Source organism: Neofelis nebulosa, chromosome 10 (assembly GCF_028018385.1).
Source record: "Neofelis nebulosa isolate mNeoNeb1 chromosome 10, mNeoNeb1.pri, whole genome shotgun sequence".
Classification (NCBI taxonomy): domain Eukaryota; kingdom Metazoa; phylum Chordata; class Mammalia; order Carnivora; family Felidae; genus Neofelis; species Neofelis nebulosa.
Window position 1 is genome coordinate 90,079,211 of NC_080791.1, and position 20,327 is coordinate 90,099,537.

The window sequence follows — 20,327 nt, forward strand, 5'->3', positions numbered from 1 at the left end:
TAGATGAGAAAGTCCTTTGCCTTACCAAGTCCAGACTTCCTGGTTGAAGTGATCATGAACGGGCCCATATCTTAAGAGGAAGACAGAGAGAGAGAGAGAGAGAGAGAGAGAGAGAGGACATTTTGTCAGCATCAAAGCAGTGGTACAGTCACTAGAGATTCCAATCTTCCTTATGAGACTGAGGTACCAGCTGTAGCCTGAAGAGAGAACTTTCTCTCAGGGATGTGTGCGAGAGAGAACGGGGTTGATGGGACAGAGGGGGAATAGGAATTGTGTGTTCACATTCTGATGACTCTGACTCACTGAGGTTGACGTTTAAAAAAAATTTTTTTTAATGTTTATTTCATTTTGGGGCGCCTGGGTGGCTCAGTCGGTTAAGGGTCCGACTTCAGCTCAGGTCACGATCTCGCGGTCCGTGAGTTCGAGCCCCGCGTCGGGCTCTGGGCTGATGGCTCAGAGCCTGGAGCCTGCTTCCGATTCTGTGTCTCCCTCTCTCTCTGCCCCTCCCCCGTTCATGCTCTGTCTCTCTCTGTCTCAGAAATAAATAAACGTTAAAAAAAATTAATTTTGAGAAAGACAGAGTGTGAGTGGGGGAGGGGCAGAGAGAGAGAGAGACAGACAGACAGACAGACAGACAGAATCTGAGGCAGGCTCCAAGCTGTCAGCACAGAGCCTGACATGGGGCTCGAACTCATAAACCGTGAGATCGTGACCTGGGCCAAAGTCAGCCGCTTAACCAACTGAGCCACCCAGGCACCCCAAGGTTGACATTTTTTTAAGTCACTGACATCTCTCTTCCCCTGTTTGGGGCCCCCTTTCCTTCACTTTTAGCACCAAAGCCCTGACAGGCTTTTTCCCCACTTGCCTTTTGAAAATCCATCTTATAAAGGAATGCTAAGGTGCTTGGCTGTTAATAGTTTAACACATTACCTTTGGAAAAGAAACAAGGAGATCCTGGAGATAATATCTCTACCCTGAGGAACAAATCTCCTTAAGCAGGAAATTTTAGATGCTGGGCAGGCTGTCCAGACATTTGGGGGAAAGAACCATGCCTATTGCTTTCAAGGGGTAATCAGTTATGTCTGTCCTCCCTTCCTCTCTGCATCCGCCTTTCCTTTTTCACTCCCACTTTTCCTCTTCCATACAAGCCTCTGTTATATCTGAGAAGTAGCCTAGGTATTGGGATTCGGAGATGAATAACTTGGCGTCACTGACGACTTAACCAGTGAGTGGAGACAGGGGAGCGGATCACGTGATGCACTGAGACAAGGCTGTAAGCGAGGCTGTCCTCACTGCCAGTGCAGCTTGCCTGGGGTGCAGGGGAAGGATGATCCCTTGACCTGACTCGTGGAGTGGGGGGAAGGATGATCCCTTGACCTGGCTCGTGGAGGGGGGGGAGGATGATCCCTTGACCTGGCTCGTGGAGGGGGATGTGGGTGTTTATCAGGGGGAGCAAGAGAGCAAGGGGCTCCAGGTCCAGGGAGGTGAAGTGAGGTGCCCGAGTTCACACTGGTTATGTTGCTGGACCAGCACTGAACCTGGTCTGGCTCCACAGCCTGCACCCTTGACCTGTATGTTGTACTGCCTTTGCCCAAACCGCCAGCCATTCAGTGTGGCCCGGCATAGGGTGAGGTGGGGGGAGAGAGTGGCCAGGAACGAGGCCACGGTCAAGGTTTCACACAGCAGCCCTTTAGTCGTCCAGGGAAACAGAAAAGCACGGTAAACATTTATGGACCAGAGAAAAGTAAGGCCCAACTCTTTGAGGCGTTGTTAACTTATATTCATGTCCCGAGATGATATTCATTGAATGCCTGCCCTGCGTTTGGACAGCTATCACTCCCTCCCTCTCGAGCTCACGCCTCACATCTTCACAGTCTCCACGGCGTAGGTGGGGACAGTCTTACTGAGCTAAGCAGGATTCACCGTTGAGGGCTCATTGTCATTTCCACCGGAGCTGTATGTAGCTCTTCGTCACTTCCTTCGAAGACCTTTTGCCCCTTCTAACAAATAATCCCACACGTCTTTTCTTTCCTCTTTTCCTTCCTCTTGCTCCCTGCGTCCAGGTTCAGAAGGAATGTGAATTGACCTCCCGCGGAAGGTTTCCTGCAGTGGGGAGGATGGCCAGGCCCCTACACCAGCCAAACAAGCAGGAGTTGACCCATCGGTGCCATGCACTCCTTGCTACAGGGTTTTGGTCCCCGTTATCTGCCTGACGCTGGCTGACAGCTACTGTTCCACAAACAGAGGCTCAGGAGAATGGCCCACCCCTCCCGCAAGAATGCAAACAATCAGCTATGAATTTCCAGTGGGACGAACAGGAACCCATTCAGCCAGGAAATCTAAATTGAACAGGATTAAGTCACTCAAGCTCCCTGGCCCCACTTAACTTCCAGGACTGTAGATGATGCTGTGTTCCTGTTTGCGACCATTTTCACAGCTGCTCTCGGGAGGGTATCTCACTTTTAAATGAGGTGCCTGCTTGCTCTGTCTGTGCAGGCGGCACTCTGTGGTGGGTCAGCCCAAGGACTAGGGAGCCAGACAGTCTGGGTTTGAATCCCATGTCTTTCACTTGCTGTGTGGACAGGTTTCCCATCTCTGGAAACTATGTCTCAGTTTCCTCATCTATGAAATGGGAATCATAACAGTATCAGCCCCATGCTGTTGTTTCATGGTATTATGAGAATTAAGCGAGTTGATACTAGTGATGTGCTTAGAACTCCGTGGAGCAAACACTTCTAAGGGTTAAAGTAATGAAACAAACATGTTTCATTATCCGGCTACGGGTGGTACTTGCCCCTGTCTCCTTCCTTCAGGATGTCTGTCGTTCGACAGAGGGCACGGATTTAGGGAAGAGGCTACGAGCAGGGATTTAAGAATTAAACCGCCTCCGTTCAGATCCTCCTTCACCTCTTAATGGTGGGTTGTCACCTAATCTCTCCGCTCCTCAGTTTCCTCGTCTGTAAAATGGGGGCTCTAATTGTACCTATTTCTCAGGAGGGGCATGGGGAACAAATTCTGTCAAGTTCTTAGTGTAGTATCTGGCACAAGTAAGTACCCAATAAATTTTAGCTGTTATTGTCAGGCACTCCAAAACAAGTGGCTTATAAATGCACCAATTTTGAGCGCACAAACAACAATAATGCCAAAGCAAACGCCCCGAGAAAGTGTGGCCAGAGCCTCGAGGCAGCTCCTGGGGGCTGGCCGTGTGCGAGCCGACAACGAGCGTGGCGGCTTGGCAAGGCGTGGAAGAACCCAGCCGCTCTGCATCTGAGCCCTGGCTCTCCTCCTTGCAAGAGGTGTGGCGTCGTGGGGCCGGTTACCATCTACAAACCTCAATTTGTTTCCTTCCTCCCTCCCTTCCTTCCGTTAATAAATATTTATTGAGTGTCTACTCAGCAGAGGCACAGTGCTAAGTGCTGGGTATTCCCCCAGTGCACAGGCCGCTGGCGGACCACGGACAGAGCGTGTGCTGGCCTGGGGGCCTGCTGCTGAGTGTGTGCGCAGTCAACGCGCGGCTCGTGCGAATTTGCTATCAAATACCCTTACTTCACCTCTTTCTCTGGTCTCATCAGCCTTTCTTATGAAGAAGGTGACTGGTTCTGACTCTTTTCTCCGGCCCAGAAGAGGTGCTTAGGCAGGTCAGGAGAACGATTGTTCAGGGTTGCTCGTTTTGTTTCTGCGGTGGAAAGTGAAGCAGGGATATTTTCCCCCTGTAAGTTTAGGAATACTATCAGTAGATTAGTCATCCAAGAAATTAAAAATCAGAAAGCAGAGTCTACTGAGTAGACTCAATTAAGATCTCCCCTTGATCTTATTTAGTCCTGGGCCCCTTTCAAAGCAAATTTGACTGGCGTGCAATCCTTCCGTCTAGGACAAAATTTCCCCAGTTAGGTTCCGTGGAACGCCATATCCTCAAACTGTTGATAGGAAATGAAAAAGGAATGAAATTATTGAATTTCTTTCCTGCAGACCGCCTGCACTTTCTCAATACACTGATGCGTATTATGCTCTCGTATGTAGTACTTCCCGAGATGATTTGGCTAAGGAGCCTTTCTCCTGCAGCAATAGCTACCTCTTGTAGTATTGCCTTTCCTCAGAGAACAGTCTAAGAAATGCTCATCCGTGAGATCTCATGGGCCAGTCTGTGCTCCTGTCAGACCAGAACTGGCCCATTTAATGCTAGAGAATGAACAGAGAGCTCTTTGTGAAGGGCGGCCATCCACTTGCCGGCTTGGCTCTCTTTGACAGAAGGAGACCCTCAAGCACTGCGAGGAACCGTTGTCCTGGGGGATGGGGCATCTTTGCTCCATCCGCTTTCTGCTACTGCGGAGTTCTCCTTATTTCCTATGTCCAGCAGAAAACCTCTCTGCAGTTGGTGGTTTGGATGAGAATATTTATCTTCCCCAAACAGCTATGCAACTTCCTCTCCTCCAGTTGGGAGGTCAAGTTGACCAAGAGAGGAGGGAAGCGCTTACAATGGGAAATAAAACCTTGTAGTTATTTTTACTCCTGACAAGTGTGTGACCTTGAGAAAGGACTAAACCATTCGTGTGAGCCTTGATTTCCTCATCTGTAAAATGGCAATAATAATAATAGTACTCATGTCATGTGTTGTCTGAGGAGTGAGAAACTGCCTTCAAAGCACCTGGCACTGTATCAGCGGAACATACGTCTGCAGTTAATATTAATGTCGATTGTAATTGTCGTTAGTGTTGATTCCGCATTTGTGTTTTCCTGTGTGTGTGTGAGAGAGAGAGAGAGAGAGAGAGAGAGAGAGAAGAAGAAGAAGAAGAAGAAGAAGAAGAAGAAGAAAAAGAAGAAGAAAAAGAAGAAGCAGGGGGAGGAGGAGAAGGAGGAGGAGGTAGAAGGAGAGGGGGAGGGGGAGGGGGAGGAGAAGGGAAGAAGGAGGAGGAGGGGAAAGAGGAAGAGGAAGAAGGAAGAAGGGAGGGAAGAGAAAAGCAAGTGCAACGCTTAGGGTATAACGGGGATTCCATCTTGCAAAGGAATATTTACATTAAAATGGAAAATGAATAAATTTCCTACTAATGCTGAGTCTTTCACCTAAAGAGATCATTTATCAATGTGATCCTAGGTTGACTCCTAGAAACCAATATTGCTGGTTATAGATTAACTCGTATCTTAGTTTATACATTAGTCTCTAGAGAATCTTATTAGTAGGAGTCAATCCCAAAAAGCTTACTTTGCATGGGATGTGCCTTGTGAATATACCATGGTACCCAGAACACCAAACTCATGGATAGGGTTGTGTGTTGGGTTCTGACTCTAAGGAAAGTGGCCTAGATTGCCTCAAGGGGTTTTTCATGAGCACTCTTGACCATAGCCTAGATGAACTATCCTGGCCAGGACTCTTTCTCTTTTTCTCCCTGCCTCCTTCTTTCTCCTCTTCCCATAGCTTCCCCTCCCTCTCCTGCCCTCCCCTCGCTCACAGACAGGAATGAATAAGCATAAACCCATTCTTGCTTATTCCATTTGTCTTTGGATATATCCAATGCAGACTACCGTCTTAGGGTCGTTAGGTTAATGTGGTTATGCTCTTTATTTTTTTTTTTTATCTGTTTTCGACATGGGGAGGATATGAATGTCATGTTTTAAGGTTACATTTTGCTTCCAGGCTCTTGGACCACTAGTTGAAGTCTCCCTTACATTCAAGAGCATTTTTTAATACAACGGTATGTTGTGTTTTAGTAATATAATAAACATTTGAGTGTAAAGAAAGGCTAAGACATATGTGAACCAAATTGGGAGTCAAAGATAATATTGGGCTTTCCCATAAAGGAATCGGGATTATTTATCTAGGGAAACAAACATTATGGACAAGAAACACACAAAGATCTTTTATGTTAAATGCAGTACTTCATTACTTTTCTTTAGCCATTGACATATCGTACAAGAGTGTGGCAAGCACTATACACATATTTCACATAACTCTCATAAATCTCACTTAAACCTTACAAAATCCCTGAAAACCAAGTTGTGTCTGCAACTGGGATTCCAATGGATTAAGGAATTGCCCCCAAACAGTACCACTCGGTCTAAACCAAAGTGGGGGCTTCTTTCCCGAAGGAACTATTCCTTGTCTACAAGGTTGTGCCTATACTAGGATGACTGCCCTGATCCAGACATGTGTTGCAAAGGACAGCCTTACCCGTGCCCTGTACTATCTCAAATGAAGGGGTTAGAGCCTTTCACAAAAACAAGTACAAGCTGGGTTTCATGGGACCTGGGGCCAAGAAGAGTCTTCTCACCAGCCCTTCCCAACCTCTCTCTACCTGTGTGTGTGTGTGTGTGTGTGTGTGTGTGTGTGTGTGTGTGTCTGTGTGTGCATATGCAACTCTTCTATTGTGAGGTCCTCATGATCTGAGGATCTACCTTGAGGTCCTCATGATCTGAGGACTCATTCATCCATTCCTTCAACAAGTATTTGTTGAATTCTTATGTGACATGGAGATCACCGATAACCTTGACAGTGGTTTCATCAGAATGGAGAGGATGAAAGCCTGATTGGAGAGAGTCAAAGAAAGAACAAGAGAAGGAATAGTAGGGACAGTGAATACGGAAAGCTCAAGGTGTTTTGCTCTATGTAAACAAAGATGGTGGGAGTGGAGGGACGTCCCACACACCCCACGAAAAGATGAGGAACATGGGGGACGGGGTCTGGTGCACAGTGGAGGGTTTAGCCTCAGATTCAACTCCAGCAATAGGAGGGAGGCAGAATAGGGCTTCAAATCCTGGCAAGTGGATTGGTTCGGCAGTGGCAGCATGCATGGCTTGGCTTGGGGGCTGCTAGAGCAAGTACCCCAGGCTGGGAACCTTGACAATGGACATCATTTTCTCACAGGTGTGGAGGCTGAGGGGTCCAAGATCAAGGTACTGGCAGATTTAGTTCTTGGTGAGGACCCTCTTCACGGCTTGCAGATGCCCTCTTCTTGCTGTGTGGTCACATGACCTTCCCTTGGCTGAGAGACAGAGAGAGACAAAGAGAGAGACAGAGAGAGATGAACAGTCTTGTGTTTCTTTCTCTTTTCATTCATGTATTACTTATTTATTTTAAAAATGTTTATTTATTTTGAGCGAGAGAGTGTGAAAGAGATTGAGAGAGAATGAGCAGGGGATGGGCAAAGAGAGAGAGAAAGAGAGAAAATCCCAGGCGGCTCCGCACTGAGCACAGAGCCTGACTCGGGGTTCAATCTCATGACTGTGAGATCATGACTTGAGTCAAAGTGAAGAATCAGACATTTAACCAATTGAGCCACCCAGGTGCCCTCTTTCTCTTTTTATAAGGGTGCTGAGTGCCCTATCCTCATGACCTTATCTAACCCTAATCACCTCCCAAAGGACCCAACGCCAAATGCCACCACACTGAGGACTAGGGGTTCAACATATGAATTTGGGGGATGCAAACATTCAGTCCACAGTATTCTGGAAATTTTGTTTCCATGTTCTTGCTGAAAGAAGGAAAAAAGGTTCTCAGATGCGAGTGAGGCTATGTGAGAAAATTTGGGAATGTTGGAGAGAGTGGGACAGTGACTAAAGACATCTAGTGTGAGTGCTGAGAGACATTAGAACCCAGGAGGATGGTGAGTGTGAATTTAAAGTGAAGTCAGGCAGTGTGGTTTTGTGTGTTTTTCCAGCCACGTTCAAAGTGATGCAAGCACCAAGTAGGAAGAGAATTGGACTGAGCAACCTTGACCTAGCAAAGCAAATACAATGAAGTGACTCTAGGATGCATGCGAGGAAGTTAATATAATAATGGAATTTAGGGGCACCTGGGTGGCTCAGTCGGTTAAGCGGCCGACTTTGGCTCAGGTCATGATCTCACGGTCCGTGAGTTCGAGCCCCACGTCAGGCTCTGTGCTGGCAGCTCAGAGCCTGGAGCCTGTTTCAGATTCTGTGTCTCCCTCTCTCTGACCCTCCCCCGTTCATGCTCTGTCTCTCTCTGTCTCAAAAATAAATAAATGTTAAAAAAAATTAAAAAAAAATAATGGAATTTAATCTGGGTGAGGAGGGAAGTGATGGGTGACAGGCCACGAAAGGCAATAGATTTCAGGGAGTTGCAGAATCATGGGAGTCCGGGTACTGGAGGGGTGAACTGGGAAGTTAGAGAGTGGGAGAGGGTAGCAATAGGAAATGACAAAGTCAAGGTTGACCATGAGAGTGAGTGGCCATGGTCGAGTGTAGAATGAGGTCATTGGAGCAGAGGTCAAGGAACTGAGCTGCCAGGACATTGGAAAGATTTTGTCTACGAATATTGAAATCATCAGCAATTGTGACAAGAGCAGTAGCTAAGACAATGACCATGAACCAGGAGTTAAAGCATCAAGAAAAGGGGAGGAATAACCCTGGAGTCTGCAATGGCCACAACAAGGAGGGGAAGTGAGTAAACTAGTCCGATAGTTCGATGGGGATTTTTAGGAAGGGAGTGTGATCTCAAAAGCGGCTCAAGGAGCAAAGAACACAAGCCCTCTCCTTCACAGTCCAGTGTTAGAAGGAGGGTTGGAGAGAACCTACGACCATCTGAGAGGATTTCGGGGGAGGGAAGGTCCTCAGAGGGTTCAATTAGAACAGTGATTCTCGGGGCATCTGGGTAGTTCAGTCGGTTAAGTGTCCAACGTTGGTGGAAGTTGTGATCTCATGGTTCGTGAGTTCAAGGCCTATGTAGGGCTTTCAGCTGTCAGCTGGAGCCTGCTTCATATCCTCAGTTTCCTTCTCTCCCTTCTCTCTCTGCCGCTCCCCCTTGCCCCCTCTCTTAAAAATAAATAAATATTAAAAAAAAAAAAAAAAAAAAGAACAGTGATTCTCAAAGTGTAGTTTAGGAAAGTTCAGGAACTCTAGGGAGTCTCTGAGGCCCTGTCAGGGATCCACAAGTCAAAAACTATTTTCATAGTAAGACTACAATATTATTTGCCTTTTCACTCTCATTCTCTCACAAGTGCACAGTGGAATTTTCCAGAGGCTACATGATGTGTGATAACACCACAGATTGAATGCAGAAGTGGATAGGAGAGTCCAGCTGTCTTCTATTAAGCCAGAAGTTAAAGAGATTTGCAGGCATGTAAAACAACGACATTCTTCCCATGACTTAAAAAAGTTATTTTTCATAGAATATTTGATGGTTTTATTAGTTATTTTAAAATCATTAAGTTAATGTGAACGTTTAGTTTCGAATCCAGTATGCACTGATAGATATAACCTGCACAAACAAAAGTTCTTTGGGTCCTCAGTGATTTCTAAGAGCCTCCTGAGACCAAAATGTTCAAGAACCACCAAGCGAGGGCGTAAAGGCTAACGGAATGTTCAGAAAAGAAGCTGAAGACCCTATGGGAGATTTTTCTGATGATGGGCCGTGGGCTCCAGAGCACACAACAGAAGGTTCTAAGGAGTGGGGAAGGGCTGGGAAACAGGTCAGAATGGAAACAGTCATGTGGTGATGACAGTCTGGAGGATTAAGGGCAACCTTGAGCCCTGGCTTCTTGTGTTGATGGATAGAGACTGGGTGTGAAGGCTATAGGGAGGCCAGTCCTGAGTACCTACAGGCAGAGGGTAGTGATGATTTTGTGGGTGCTGCCAGGAAGCCAGGAGCACGCCGAGCCAGCTCATGCTGGGAGAGACGTGGCTCCAGGAGACCAGCCATCTTACATAGTCTTTGAAATCTTTTTTTTTTTTTATGGGGGTAGGGGAGGGCGTTGACATTTCGTTTGTTTATTTTTGAGAAACAGAGTGAGGCAAAGCATGAGCAGGGGAGGGGCAGAGAGAGAAGGAGACACAGAATCTGAAGCAGGCTCCAGGCTCTGAGCAAGCAGTCAGCACAGAGCCCGATGCAGGGCTCGAACCCACGAACTGTGAGATCATGACCTGAGCCGAAGTTGGACGCTCAACCAACTGAGCCACCCAGGCGCCCCTAGTCTTTGAATTCTTGAAGAGAATCTGGCTGGTGCTCCTCACCTGCTCTTGGGTCAGGTGCCCTCTCCCAAGACCGGTCACCTGTCACAAGTTGTAGGATGATCCACTAGCCCATCCTGCAAAATCTGAGGTGTGCAATGGTTCCTAGAAAGGAGGGTATGGTCTGGGCAGGCATTCCCAAATGCCTATTACAATGACTAAGGGAAATGAAAAAAACAAAAACTTTTTTTGGAGCAACTCTGAGTATTTATTTGGAATGTTTCCCATTTAGTCTGGCCTGAAGGTGCAGAGGTGGATTGAGCATGTGCTGATCTTACACTGTGACACAAAAAAATTGGGGTACGCGGTCCGCTACGAACTTCTTCCGTTGCCTCTGGATGCAAAAGGCCTTCTGAGAGGGGAATCGGGCAATACAATGTCAGCATCTTTGGATGTGGCAGTGGTGAGTGGGTTGATGTACACAGCCAGATTCCTGCAACAGTGGAGATAGACAGATTTGCACCAGTAGTTGGCTGGTGGAGGGGCTGGCCCAAAGAATCTTTAGGTCCAGTCTGCCATTTTGCACAACTTCAGAAGACACTATTCACACTGTAATTCAAGCGACGGATGTCCCCTATAGTTGTGTAATGCACAAACCCTGACATGGGAACCCTCCCTGTGCATGTCAAAATCTGACTTTGACAGCGTTCACCCAGACACCTTTTCATTATAGTCTCAACACATGAATGTATTGCATTTAACAATGTTTAAACCTTTCAAGCAGATCAGCACAACATCATAGTCACAGGAAACATAAAACAGTTTGCAAACATGAACATTCAGTGAAGAAAAAATAAGATTTTAAATAACGTGTTTAAATGTGCCATATTTGGAGAATGTGCTCAAAAGAGCATTTATGTCTCCTACCCTGTCCCAACAAGCTGTGAGTAGGAACATAAATCAATTTCCCTCTCCACTGGATAATTCCAATCAGCCTTCAAAATATAGTAAGTTACTAGTTATCACCCATTTATATATTTTTTTAGTTTATTTATGTATTTTGAGGGAGAGAGAGAGCCGAGTGGGAAAGAGGGGCAGAGGAAGAGGGAGAGAGGGAATCTCAAGCAGACGCCATGCCCAGGGTGGAGGTGGGGGTGGGGACGACACAAGGCCCAACCATGACCACGTGGGGCTCAGTCTCTCAATTGTGAGATCATGACCTGAGCCAAAACCAAGAGCCAAATGCTGAACCGACTGAGCCACCCAGGCGCCCCAGGGATCACCCATTTTAAAGTAATCAGACCATCAAGTCAACAGAGTTTCTCTTGACCCTGCATCCTGTCCAGGTTCAGCCCCACTTCTCTGCTTCCCTTCACGGCAGAACTCTTCAAAGGAGTTGTTAGTGTTCCCTGTCTCCTTCTCTTCAACTCTATCTCCTTTCAACCCACTCTGATGGGATTTCTTCCCACACCACTCCACTCAAAAGGACCCTTATCAAGATCACCAATGTGTCTTTGTCAAAGAAAAGTTAATTCTCTGTTCTCATTTCACCTTTTGACAGCATTGGACATACTTGACCAAGCCTTCCTTCCAGAACACTTTCTTCTCTAGGACTCTGTCTCAGACTCCCTTGGACTTTCCCATCTCATTAACAACTCATTTCTTTTTTTTTTCCTCTGCTGGTTGCTCTTCTTCTATAAGACCTCTCTATAATTTCTGGCTTCTGCTTTCCGTCCACACTCACTCCCCAAGGCATTGCACATAGTCCCTTGGTTTTCAATGCTGTTTATATACACTGATGGGTCTCAAATTTACCCATCCCTCAATGCCATCTCATATATTCAAATGTCTATTTGACATCTCCGCCTGGCTCTCCCTCAGGCATTTCAAACAAAACACAGAGCTGCCACAGAACTAGGGATTCTCCTTCTAAATGCACTCTCCATTCTGTCTTTCCCATCTCCGTCCATCCCACTGCTCAAACAAAAAAGTCAAAGCCTCACCTGTGACATGTAGCTTTCCTCATGTGGCAAATCCATCAGAAAGTTCCATCATCTCCGATTCCATGTTTTACAAATAGAATTGTTCCAGACTGAATCCAAGCATCATCATCTCTTCTTTGGTCTACTGAGGCCACCTCCTCAAAGTGACTGCCAACCCTCACTTTTGCTCTTTTTCTAGTTCATCTGCAACCTGTTAGCCAGAGGGATCTTTCTAAAGCAGAAATCGGATCATGTTACTTCATTCCTAAAACCCTCTGATGACTTCCAACTGTGGCCAAGCTCTTACCCTGACTTACCAGGTCCTTTACGATCTGACCCAGAGCTGTTTCTTGGACCTTATTTTGTTCCCCTCTCCACCTTGTTGCCAAGCTTTAACCACAATGGTTTTCTTTTCATCCTTCTTACTTGTCAAGCTTCTTCTTGACTCAGGGTCTCCGTATTGGCCACGTCTTCTGTTTAGACCATCTCTTCGTTCCTATGGATTCTTCTTTTCATCATTTAAGTCTCAGTGTCGGAGCTCTGGGCTGAAAGGCCATCCCTGCCAACCCCGGATGAAGCAGTTCTCTTCCCCACAGTCACGCCAGTGCCCCATAGCCTATTCTCCTCTTGCACAGACCAGTACTTGAAATAATCTCCCTTAGGTGTTCATTTGCATGTTGACTGTTTGTTTTCTGCCCCTTGATGGTAGAGCCTTTGTCCTGCTCACTGTGACATCCCCAGGACAGTAAGTGACCCTTAGTATTTGTCAACTAACTGACTGACTTGGAACTGTGAGAAGGAATCACTGAAATCCAGATTATCCAGGGAGAATTCATGTAGGGTTGCTAAGCTCTTTTCACTTTTAAGATTTGCTCATTTAAGTCATTCTTAAAACACAGTCTCAAAATAAATACCAGCCCCTTTAGTGGAGGCCAGATACTTCCCCACACCAAAAGACAAAAAAGAGACCAAAACCAACATTCCAGAAACACCCCATGTTTGCCAAGGAAAGGATGAGGCAGACAAAAACAATTTTTTGTTTGTATCATCCGACGTTCTTCAAAAAACAAACTTCGGTTTCTTCCATGTTTGTGCTGTAGAAGTTAAAAAGAGGACAGGGGCGCCTCAGTGGCTCAGGTGGTTAAGCATCCAACTCTTGATTTTGGCTCAGGGCACGATCTCATGGTTTGTGAGTTCGAGCCCCACGTCGGGCTCTCTGCTGTCAGCGCAGAGCCCACTTTCCATCCTCTGTGTCCCTCTCTCTGCCCCTCCCCTGCTCGTGCTCTCTCCCTCTCTCTCAAAAATAAACATTAAAAAAAAGAAGAAGACAGAAGGAAGCCAAGCTTTTTTTCATCTGTGTGTTAAGTCTTCCTGCTGTACCAAAGTCACTGATTTTACATCCTGGTGTTGGATGAGATGCTGAGCTTATCCCTCAATGGCTCTGCCTTCATGGATGGTGCAGTGCTGTGGATATATACTGCGTGCTTACTCAAGTTCTATGTCTAGATTGGTATGTATCCTGAGTAACGACATTAACTTATTTTATGACCGGAGCTCTGAGGACCTGAAAACCTGTGTGTTCTAACACTGCACGTACCTGGGGGACCTACCTGTGCTTCTCACAAACTCTGTGGCCGGGCATTAGCAAAGGATCTTGGATTTTCGGGGCCTCTGTTTTTCCACCTATGAAGAGGAGAAAACATATGAAAAGGTATGATGTTTTTCTTCATTGGAATGCCTTTAAGACATTGTGTGAGACATTGAAGCAGTATGGAAGGAGGTCTAACCTTGAACGCCTGAAGTTGGCAGATACGTATTTTACACCCACTGTATACTATAGATCCTCGAGGCATTAAATACTCTGATTTTGTAAACTGAAGTGACTTTAATTATTATTCAGAGACAGATGCCGTTACCCTCACCGAGAGGGAGTATAGTGGAGTCATGGAATCCCTGCCCTAGTCTATCTTTACCTTGTGTATAACTTCAGACAGGTCACCTTGCCCTTTCTGAACTTGGCCCGATTAGACTTCTGGGGGTAGAAATGAGTTATGAAGATGGGTTGAGCAGGCATTGTTGCGGAAACAAAGAAAAAGGAGAACGACGCATCTCTGGAAGAGTGGGAACCGGAGGGTGGTTTTGATCCCAAGGCAGCCCAAGGAGGCCTCTGCTTCTCCCTGGCTTGATGCCCACTTGCCTCCGTATTTATCCCATAGCTTCCTTCACCTCAGTAGTGTTCAAGCTATGCGACGTCAAGCAAGGTTTTAAAGAAAAGGTTCTCTTGCTAGGGAGAAAAATGATTTGAACCTATGCTGTTCTATTGCATCGTGTCTGCTTATCCCTAGCTCTGGCCCCTCCTGGGTGCCAGCATCCCTTCCCTCACTGTGCCGCCACGGGTGGCCGGGAAGTGGGTGAAGCAGGCTGGGGTCAGGAGAAATAGGGAGTATGAGTGGTTGGGACTGTGGCAAACTGAACACCCCATATCCCGTCTACAGGGAGAAGCATTATAGCAGTAGCCCGTTGTGGCTGTACCAGCCTACGGCACAAACAGTGCCACATATTTCTGATTTTCCAAGGCAAGCTGAAAATCCATATTTTTGCACGAGGTGTTCTGATTTTTACATATCGGCAAGTAATTTAAAAAACGTTGACGCTACTGGGTTCAAAAAATATGCTACATCTAATATATATCTAGCTGGTCCACAGGTGGCCAATCTGCAGCTTCCAGAATCCAGAGTTTAGATAAAGTCATGACCTCTCAGCTTCTGTTCTGGATACTAGCTGTGTGTGTGTGTGTGTTCTCATTCCTGAAATGGAATCTGATTGGTCCAGTATACCATTGCAGGGCCAGCGTTTGTCACAGAGGTTTGTCACAGAGTTTGGCTGCATTTGGGTTAGGCACCTGCCCTTGATCTTAAAGGTGTTGTCTAAGGCCTGCCTTTTCAGGAGGGACCTTGATTGGGCCAACTTCCATTCTAGGGGCTGTGGCCATGGCAAGCTGTGTACCTGATATGTCTTATAAAGACCTAGACTTTTCACCTCCATGAATGAATGTTTACATAGAATGATCTCTGTGTTGGTTTCTCCTAACAAAATCCTGTTTCTTAAGAAAAGGCAATGTTGCAGGAGCATCTGGGTGGCTCAGTCTGTTGAGCATCTGACTCTTGATTTCAACTCAGGTCATGTTTCCCAGTTCATGAGTTCAAGCACCACCTCGGGCTCCACACTGTCAGTGCGGATTCTGACACATGGGATTTTCTAGCTCTTGCTCTCGCTCTCAAAATAGATAAATAAACTTAAAAAAAAAAATTTTTTTTGAAAGAAAAGGCAATGTTCCATTGGCGTTTAGTTGAAGTTTTGGTAAAAATGTGGGTGGTAACAAGTGTGAGATATTGGTGGTAGGAAGCGTTATTAGAGAGAAGCTCTGACTGATTTACACCAGTGTTGGCTACTTCTCACTTTGAGAAAATTCAGATTACAAAATTAGCAACTCTTAGGTTTAGAAGAGACTGTAACCTCTTTAAACCTCCGTTCCAGTCCTTGAATACGCTTTTATGGCATCCCCACCAAGCTGGTGTTGCCTACCTTGTGGGTACTTCTCTTTACTAGGGAGTATGCTTCTTCCAGAGGGAGCCTCTTTTATCCCTATCCCTGGATAGGCCTAGTGATTACATTTTTTTTCTTATTGCACAGCGCCCAATCCATTCACGGATTCACTCATCTGATATTTACTGGGTGCACACTGTGTGCCAGGCACTGTTCTAGGATCTTGGGCAATATCAGTGAATGGAATAATTCCATGTTCTTGGAGAGCTGATGGTATGGCCTAGAAGTAGGAGGCGGTGGGAGAGAGATAAATTTTCTTAAAAAAATAAAATCTGTAATATGTTACAAGGTTATAGACGCAGTGGAAAAAAGATAAAGTAGAGTCTAATGAGGGGGCTTGGGAGGGAGGGCTGAGTGAGTTACAATTTCACGCGGACAGAAGAGGATGGGCCTCACTGAACAAAGACTTGAAGGAGATAAGGGAGTTAGCCATGTAGAATGAGTGTAGAATGAGTTCGAATGTAGAATGAGCCCAGCGAAGGGCTTCCTGTAGCCCTGTAGAAATAGCTCCTTTTTCACTTCCCTGACCTGCAGGATAATACAGTAATAATAATGGCTTAAGTTCTATTGAATCCAGGCAGAGATTCTAAGCTCTTCCTCCATCTGAATTCATTACGTTCTCATAACAACCCTGTGATCACCACTACTTTCCTCCTCATTTTCATAGGAGTAAACTGAGGCATAGCACCGCTAGGTAACTTGGCTAATATCCTGCAGCTAGTTACAAGAGGAGGTGGGATACAAACTTTGACCTTCTGGCTCTAGGCTTGGGCTCTGAAGACCTCAGCACAGCTGCCTTGAAGATGTCTCCCAAGTCACTGCCCCTCAAGCGTTTCTTTCCGAGGCACGTGCTGGAGCCTGGTCCTCTCCTTGTGTGTGCTTTCTGGGATGAGATTTCATCACCCTGGGGTTTGAGAATACTTTAATATCATTGGACAAGTGGGGCTCAGGGAGCTTCACCAAACCCCTTCCCTTGGGCACACCCTGACCATCAAACGTAAGTTTTTTTAGGACACAGTGATCAAAATAAACACTTATTTTTTTTTCTCTCAGTTTTGACATAAAAAGACACATACATCTTTTCTTCAGCAAATGTCACTGTGGTTTCAAAGCCTAAGTGTGATATTTGAGCGGGCAGCATTTTAAAAGTATTTCCTGCTCAACCATAGGCTGAAATTATACAAGCCAGTGAGTCCTGAAAACAGCTGCCTCAAATTCTTACCACCTGCAAAAAAAAAAAAAAAAAAATTGAAAATAATTTTACATTGTTTTTAATTTTGAGATTGGTTGGCTTTCTCTTGTTTCAAACTCTGAGGGACCCTCCAACTCACTAAACCTTCAGCTGGAAAGAGAATTTGAGAGCTTTAAAAGGGTTTTGCAAATCTAAGGGAGACTTCACCGGAATTACATTTTCATTAATGCACTTAAAACAACTGTTCCTGGAATCGGCCTGGGGACTGTTCCTTGAAACAACAAAAGTCCCTAATCTCTGGGACTCTAGTGAACCTTAGAATCAACCCCATGGCTTCTTGGTAGAGTTTCCCAGGGTGGGGGGACGCTGCGGAGATCCCTTGGTGGATCTCTTGGGGGGGTGGGGAGTGTGTCGTCTTGTGGGAGCTCCCTTGACCTGTTGCATCCTCCCCCGCTTTTCAAGTTAAGAGTTGGATTTCCTGAAATTGTTGATCTGGATGAAAGTGCAGGCGCCCCCTCCCCCTTGCTCTCCTCCCCAGCAGAGTGCGAGTCGCTGCAGGGGAGGAGGAGTGGGAGGGGTTGAGGTGGGGTGAGGTGGGGTAGGGGCTGCAGGAGAAAAACTAAAGCGATGAGCACAGGACAGGAAAAGTGGGAGGAGGAGGAGGAGGAGGAGGAGGAGGAGGAGGAGGAGAAGACGAAGCAGGGGGAGGAGGCGGCCTTGAGAGGAAAGAGGAGGGAAACGTGTCACCAGCCCGGCTCGGGGAGCTCCGCGGCCGCGGCGTTTGTGGACCCGCGCTGGGGGACCCGAGGCCAGACGGGACCCCGCGGAGGCCAGCGCCGCGCAGGGAGGGAGGAGGGAGAGCTGGGCAGAGCGCGGCGGGAGAGCCATCCAGGTCCCTCGTTGCTCTTTGGTGAGAAAACTTTCTCGGGAACACCGGAAACTTTGTCCTGGGCGCGCAGAGGGGAGCTGCGGGTGTGTGCGACTCGAGGTGACTCAGCCCCGGGACCCCCAGGGGGGGAGTGGGGAAGTCCCCGGGAGGGGCTGGCGTTGTCGGCTCAGCAACCGCTCTGGATTGAGAACGAAATCGCCGTGGACTCCGGTCACAGGCTTGCGGGGCGCGGGCAGGGGGTGCTTGGGGAGAGCGTCACATTTGGGGGCAGCAGGCGGTTAAGGATCCTCGGATCCCACGCAGCAGGCGGGCGTAGAGTACCGAACGGGCGACCCCCGAGTTGAGGCGGGGGGAAGCGGTGCCCAGCGTCTGCGGCTTAGCGCGGGTTGGGGGCGGGGGGATGCCGCCGACCGCGGGACCCAGGCTGGGCCAGGAGATCGAAAAAGAAAGTTTGCTTGCTTGTCTCTCTAGTTGTCCCTCGGCCCCAGGGTGCAAATCTAAAGAGCTGCCCCGGCTGGGGCGCGGGCGATTCGGAGCCCAGGAACAGCCCATCTTTTCCTGCGGTCCCCCTTTTGCAGAAGCAGGCGTGGGAGGGAGGACAGCCGTTTTGTCCCGCGGGCCACTGGGCTCCGCCGACTGGGGCGGGCCGGGGCGCAGCCCGCGGGACACCCGGCTGGGGCGGGCGGCTGTCGGCGTCAGCCGCACCCCGGTTCCGCGTCGGCTTTCCAGCCCGCCCTCCATTTGGCGAGGCTTTCTCCTGCGCGCCTACTGTGCGCACGCGGGCTGCCCCCTGCGCGCTGGGGGGCGCTCTGCAGCCCCGGCTCCCGGGGCCGCGACCCTCCCTCGCCGCCCTCTGCCCCTGTTCCCGAGGGCGGGCGCCCCGGGTCAGATCAGGCTGTGTGCTTGCAAACTGTGCATCAGGAATCGGTTCTGGGGTACCTCCCTGTTTGGCAACAGGGTTTTTCCCCTGTTGTAGCCAGCCCCTGCCCTCGGTCACATGCCGCCGCCTCTTCCTCTGCGGTGCCGGGAGCCCGCGTTTTGTTTGTCAGCAGTAAAGCGGTGAGTATTTATAGACGCCGCTGCAGTCCTGCGGTATGTAAGGTTTCAATTACTGCGATGCGCCCCACAAGACGGAAGGCTCACGCGCGGCAGCTCAGAGGCACGTTTACTCCGGAGACCCGCATGGAAAAAAACTCTGTGCTGGAGTCTCCGGGCATCCCTCCTGGGGCGGGGTTCTGGACCTGTTGCCCGCGTGCAAATTCAAATGGCCCACGGGGAGGACCAAAGCAGTCAAGGACGCCGATGGTCCACACTGCCTCCATAGTCTGCCCTGCTTCCCCTCAAACGGTGCTCGCGGATCAAGCCTCGAACACTGCCTTTTTCGACCTCCCTTTGGTAATCCTGACCACCGTGGGTTGCTGTCATGACATTTCGTTGGCCTACACGCTGCAGAATGTCCCAGTGCTGCTCTCTGGGGAAAGGCTGCTCTTGACACCATAAAGCAGCAAGTGGATCAGGAGGGGAAATGGAGCTTTCAGAAGCTAATTTAGCCACACATTAAATTTAGCCCCTGGTGAGTTCTCTACGGCTGAGAAAGGTGACTGAGAAAGGTGTGGTGGGACCCTCCTCTCCGTGGAACCTGACTGGTAGGTTTTCTCTGGTGGCAGCGTGGAGCCCTTCTAAGCCACGAAGGGTGCTGTTGAGAGCTTTTTCTACAGGAATCTAGCAGATACAGGAAACAGTGCTTGATCAATCCACAAAATCGTCTTCAGTGTTTCCAACCGCAACCATTGATTGTCCTTTTGGGATTTTATTAATGCTTCTTCTAACATCCAGAACCACGAATAGTGTAAAAAAGAAAGGCCTTAGCAATGAGCTAGTCTAACTGGTTTATTTCTCTAGAGCCTAGTTGAGACTACCATGTTTCTCAACGAGAAGACCTCATTTCGTTCACATCCAGAAGTTCACGCATATATATTTATTTCAGTGGGTGAGATTTCAATAATGGTTATTATTTGAACATTATACAGATGTTCTCTTTATTTAAAAAAGGAGGAAGGGGACAAACACCTCTTGAGTTCTTATTATGTCTTAAACTTGGCCCTAAGAGACATTGATGATGTTGTATAATCTGCACCAAAACAATGTTTAGGTAGGTGCTATTATATCTCCATGACTATAACAATGAGCCCACTGAGGCTGAGAGAACTTGGGTAGTTTGTTCAAAGTCACACACATGCAGGGGTGGAGCTTAGGGTGAGTTCTGGGTCTGCTACTCCAGGCTTATAGTGGCAGCCAGTATTGGAGATGACTTTCCCTGCAGTTCATCAGCTGTTAATTAGATCATCTTATGGTCGAATAACTTGGTGGCTTTTTCTTTCTTTTTCTCTGTGTCGCATAATATCACAGAATGGCTCAATTGTTGAAGAAAAAAAAATCCTAATCTTACATTTAGAAAACTGTTCCACTGCTATTGACAATTTCATTCTGGGAGCCCAGACCCCAAAGTCATAATCTTCAGTGTGTTCACTAACAGTGTGTGTGCAACATTTAAACCATTTATCTGTGGAAAATTGGATTGTTAGGACTTTATGGATTTCTTCATTATTTCTCTTTTCTAATTACTTCCTGTGGTCATTCGTTTTGTAGTGCCCTTGTACAAGATCAAGTATACTGAAATCTTTCTTGAATTTCAGATTGAATTGAATTGAACTAACTTTTTCCTATACTGAAATCTTTCTTGAATTTCAGATTGAAT

The 20,327-nt window shown here is 47.4% G+C and overlaps 1 protein-coding gene across 11 annotated transcripts in view; it reads left to right on the plus strand.

Annotated features, from left to right (window-relative positions):
* Window positions 1-17,373: 17,373 nt before the first annotated feature.
* The window catches only part of PRR5L (proline rich 5 like), a 73,917-nt gene continuing 70,963 nt past the window's right edge, over window positions 17,374-20,327 (plus strand). For 3 of the 11 annotated variants that reach the window (XM_058688657.1, XM_058688666.1, XM_058688659.1), the window contains exon 1: window positions 17,374-17,590. The gene's annotated coding sequence lies outside the window, so the exon portion shown is untranslated. Of the gene's footprint in view, window positions 17,591-17,645; window positions 17,669-18,208; window positions 18,629-18,657; window positions 19,216-20,327 lie in introns of those variants that run through there. The other 8 variants (XM_058688658.1, XM_058688667.1, XM_058688672.1 and 5 more) reach the window with 4 other exon arrangements.